At 42.3% G+C, this 5,312-nt stretch overlaps 1 long non-coding RNA gene across 1 annotated transcript; it reads right to left on the bottom strand.

The window, feature by feature from the left end:
- Positions 1-224: 224 nt before the first annotated feature.
- Positions 225-1,849, bottom strand: LOC127293956 (uncharacterized). The gene is made up of 3 exons (XR_007846274.2): positions 1,353-1,849; positions 1,117-1,221; positions 225-847 (listed from the first exon to the last, which is right to left on the bottom strand). It is a non-coding gene; the product is annotated as an uncharacterized lncRNA (long non-coding RNA).
- Between the last annotated feature and the right edge of the window lie 3,463 nt (positions 1,850-5,312).

The raw sequence follows: 5,312 nt of genomic DNA, 5'->3' as shown, positions 1-5,312 counted from the left end.
TCTCAAAAATGAGATGAGACGTTTTAAAAGCATCCCATTCCCAGTAGAGACGGTGTTCTAGATGCCCTCCCATATCGTCTCTACACTGCAATATGGCGTCCTTAAGAATGTCAAGACGTTCTTTTTAAAATTTTAAAATGTTTATCATTTTATTTTTGTTTCATATGAAAATAATCGTATTTACACTGTATCACACAGACCATATGGCAGAAGAGCGTAATGCATTATTCGGAAGAAGTTAACTTTATTTCTTTAGAACTGCAACAATTTACAATTGAACTGTACATTTGTGAAAAGATTACAGCTTGACCAGAAAATATCGTGCAAATCCATATATAATTTTCTTCCAGCTAGTTTGTGCAGGGAGCAATTGGTACAGCAGCTTCCCAATTCCCATCACTACTACAGTAATTCGCCTTGCAAGTCTTCTGTTGTGTTGCTTGAAAATCTTCACAAGACAACGTCAACTGATCAATAGATGAGATAGCAAGTCATAAATTTCGATCAGATGTTCTACTTTCCATGGAGCAGTTCAGTTGTAAACCATTGGGGGCAATAACCGTATAATGGAGGAGTCTCTTCACATTGGTATTACGCCTTCTTGTTTGAATAAAGCTGCATACTTACCGCAAGAAAAGAATTACTGAATCATTGTGTAGAGATGCTCATAAAACCATCGCAAACAGCAATACCTTTTAACATTACAAAGTTTGATGGGGCATAATATGTGGCAATGTAAGAGATAAAGGCTATAAAATGCAGTTAACAAGTGTCTGCAAATGACTATATATGTGTAATCCTTTATTACATCAATGTAGTACCACCCTCGTTCAGAAACATAGAGTGCCTGTGTAGAAAACAGAAGAAAATAGTTTTACTAACGATACCACATTAAGGATTCAGTATGAAGCATGTATGTCAAATCAAATCTAAGTTTGTGGAGAGAGCAGATCTTAACAAAATAAACTTCAGAATACTAGATTATTTATGTGCTTGCACTGCTAGACAGATCAAACTTCAGAAGACTAGATAATTGCTTGCGTTGTCTGATGAAACAGACTTTTTTTTGTAAAGGGTGATGAAACAGACTTTGAAGTCAGAAAAGGTGGAACTTACTTGCATTCTGCCTTGTACGGTTGCAGCATGTCGAAGGAGTGATTCTTGATGCCGCAATATTTTGCTTGTGTCGGCCAGCAACCACTAAATCTAAATCAAATCGTCCTACAAAAATAGAAAAGCAGCAAAGATGTAACTTGAACTATTATCCCATCAAAATATTTATTAGCAAGAAAAAAAGCAATTGTGAACACAATGAATGCGTATATATTCATTCAATTTGGAGAAGTAGTTACCCAAACCAATAGGTTGCAGTGAAGGAGAATAGCAGGTGAACTCATATTGCAAGGTTCTTGCACTCCAATCTCGAAAAGAACTTCATACATCCGTTTCCAGATTGCCATGCCACGTTGGTTTCGGCAGCTTCCTAACAGATCTCACATCCGCCGGAAAACAAAAACAGGAAAATCACAGATCAGAGATGGGAAGAGAAGGGGCTGGCGGAAGTTGCTTACCTCAGGACTCCTCAGAATCGCGCGCCGTCAGTGGTCTCATGCTGGGGAGTTAGTGCCTTCAGGTGAATGGACGACGGCGAGGGGATCCCTGGGAGATTTCGTCGGCGAAGAGCACCGGGACGGGATCCGGCGGCAGCGGCCTTCACAAATCTGCTAGAGTGCTAGGGCTGGTAGATTTCTCTTTATTTTCTTTGGGGGCGACTCGATATCTTTTTTCCTTCCAGCGGGTGCGGCGGAATTGAGGAGGTGGGAGGTTAAGATAATGGAGTGGGCACGGCCGGATAGAAGCGGAACTTAATGGATACGTGCTGGAGTAGAGATGAAGTGTACAACGTCTTTGAAAACGTCTCTATGTACCGCGCCAACTTACACGCAGAGACGAAGTTAAAAACGTCAAAGAATGAACGTCTTTACGTGCTCTTTTTCTTGTAGTGCTTGTGATTTGAATTGAAAGGTGACTTTGACTTTGAATCACAACTGAGTTGTGGGAATGACACTAATGTTCCCACTGGAGTTAGTTGAGCAAATGAAGGTGTTTGATTATTAAAGTGTTTATGAAATAAAATTGGTTTTATGCAAATGAAACTAGAGCTTAGAACCCCTTTACTATAGTTGATAGTGTTTACCTTAGTATTAGTTTGCGAGTACTTTAAAGTACTCATAGCTGTGTTCTTGGCTATTCAAATGGCCAGACTATGAAGAAGAGTACCAGAACCCGGAAGAAGGACAGCAGGACGTATACGACAACTAGGATCACTCCTGACGTCAACAGTTGCCTGTGGAATAGATGGACTACTACTACGCTACTTTCGCTTCCGCTCGGTGTTATGTAATTGATCAATAGAACTTCTATTATTGTAATGAGACTGGATCATGTGATCCTTTATTTGTAAGACGATTATGTGTTGTAATGAATGATGTGTTGTGATATCAATCTATTATGTCTCGCAAAAACAATATTCTTGGGATTGCGAGGAATGGCATAATAGGCATCTGGACTTAAAAATCCGGGTGTTGACAGAGATATGCCCAAGAGGCAATAATAAAATGGTTATTATAATATATCTTTGTGTTTATGATAATGTTTATATACCATGCTATAATTGTATTAACCGAAACATTGATACATGTGTGTTATGTGAACAACAAAGAGTCCCTAGTAAGCCTCTTGTATAACTAGCTTGTTGATTAATAGATGATCATGGTTTCGTGATCATGAACATTGGATGTTATTAATAACAAGGTTATGTCATTATATGAATGATGTAATGGACACACCCAATTAAGCGTAGCATAAGATCACGTTATTAAGTTATTTGCTATAAGCTTTCGATACATAGTTACCTAGTCCTTTCGACCATGAGATCATGTAAATCACTTATACCGGAAAGGTACTTTGATTACATCAAACGCCACTGCGTAAATGGGTGGTTATAAAGGTGGGATTAAGTATCCGGAAAGTATGAGTTGAGGCATATGGATCAACAGTGGGATTTGTCCATCCCGATGACGGATAGATATACTCTGGGCCCTCTCGGTGGAATATTGTCTAATGTCTTGCAAGCATATGAATAAGTTCATAAGAGACCACATACCACGGTACGAGTAAAGAGTACTTGTCAGGAGATGAGGTTGAACAAGGTATAGAGTGATACCGATGATCAAACCTCGGACAAGTAAAATATCGCGTGACAAAGGGAATTGGTATCGTATGTGAATGGTTCATTCGATCACTAAGTCATCGTTGAATATGTGGGAGCCATTATGGATCTCCAGATCCCGCTATTGGTTATTGGTCAGAGAGAAGTCTCAACCATGTCTACATAGTTCGCGAACCGTAGGGTGACACACTTAAGGTTTGGTGTCGTTTAAGTAGATATGGAATATGGAATGGAGTTCGAAGTTTTGTTCGGAGTCTCGGATGGGATCCAGGACATCACGAGGAGTTCCGGAATGGTCCGGAGAATAAGATTCATATATAGGAAGTCATATTCCAAGTTTGGAAATGATCCGGTGCATTTATGGCAGATTCTAGAAGGTTCTAGAAAAGTCCGGAAGAAAGGCACTATGGAAGGTCGAGTCCCGGAGGGACTCCACTAGCATGGCCGGCCAAACCCTAAGGGGGAGGAGTCCCAGGTGGGCTCCACCTTGGTGGCCGGCCAGCCCCACCTCAAGGAAAGGTGGGAGTCCCACCTTGAGTAGGACTCCCCCCTTGAGTAGGTTTCCCACCTTTGGGAAGTTTTGGTGTTGGGGTCTTATTCGAAGACTTGGACTACAACTCTTGGGGTTTCCACCTATATAATGAGGGACAAGGGGAGGGTGGCCGGCCACTCAAGCCTCCAACCTTGGCTTCCCCCTTCATAGCCGACACCCAAGGCACCCCTCTCCCAAACCCTAGCACCCCTCCTCCACATACAACTCCCGCATACGCTTAGGCGAAGCCCTGCCGGAGTTCTCCATCGACACCGCCACCACGCCGTCGTGCTGCCGGGATTCCGAGGAGGATCTACTACTTCCGCTGCCCGCTGGAACGGGGAGAAGGACGTCGTCATCAACATCGAACGTGTGACCGAGTACGGAGGTGCTGCCCGATTGTGGCACCGTCAAGATCTTCTACGCGCTTTTGAAAGCGGCAAGTGATCGTCTACCACAGCAACAAGAGCCTCCTCTTGTAGGCTTTGGAAATCTTCAAGGGTTAGTCTCGTTCATCCCCTCGTTGCTCCCATCTTCTAGATTGCATCTTGGCTTGGATTGCGTTCTCGCGGTAGGAAAATTTTTGTTTTCTATGCTACGAATCCCTACAGTGGTATCAGAGCCGTGTCTATGCATAGATGGTTGCACGAGTAGAACACAATTGTTTTGTGGGTGTTTATGCTTATGTTGTCTTTAGTTCGAGTACTTTGCATCTTTGTGGCATGGTGGGATGAAGCGGCTCGGGCTAACTTTACATGACCGCGTTCATGAGACTTGCTCCACGCTCGACATGCAACTTGTATTGCATAAGTGGCTTCGCGTGTGTCTGTCTCTCCCACCATAGTGAAGATTCAATTTACTCTTTCTATTGACAACATTAGTATCACCGTTGTGGTTCATGTTCGTAGGTAGATTAGATCTCTCTCGAAAACCCTAAACCACGTAAAATATGCAAACCAAATTAGAGATGTCTAACTTGTTTTTGCAGGGTTTGGTGATGTGATATGGCCATAATGTGATGATGAATATGTATGAGATGATCATTATTGTATTGTGGCAACCGGCAGGAGCCTTATTGTTGTCTTTAAATTTCATGTTGAGTAGTATTTCAAAGTAGTTGTAATAGTTGCTACATGAGGTGAACAACCATGAAGACGGCGCCATGGACCTTGACGCTACGCCGACGATGATGGCGATCATGCCCGTTGATGATGGAGATCATGTCCGTGCTTTGGAGATGAAGATCGAAGGCGCAAAGACTAAAGGGCCATATCATATCACATATGAATTGCATGTGATGTTTATCCTTTATGCATCTTATTTTGCTTAGAACGAGACGGTAGCATTATAAGATGATCCCTCACATTAATATCAAGATAATAAAGTGTTCTCCCCTCGTATACACAGTTGATATAGTTCATCGTTTCGAAGCATCTCGTGATGATCGGATGTGATAGACTCAATGTTCACATACAACGGGTGTAAGCCATGTTGCACACGCGGAATACTTGGGTTTGCTTGACGAGCCTAGCATGTACAGACATGGCC

The sequence above is a fragment of the Lolium perenne genome, chromosome 4 (genome assembly GCF_019359855.2).
Source record: "Lolium perenne isolate Kyuss_39 chromosome 4, Kyuss_2.0, whole genome shotgun sequence".
Lineage (NCBI taxonomy): Eukaryota > Viridiplantae > Streptophyta > Magnoliopsida > Poales > Poaceae > Lolium > Lolium perenne.
This window is presented reverse-complemented; position numbering and strand designations above follow the sequence as displayed.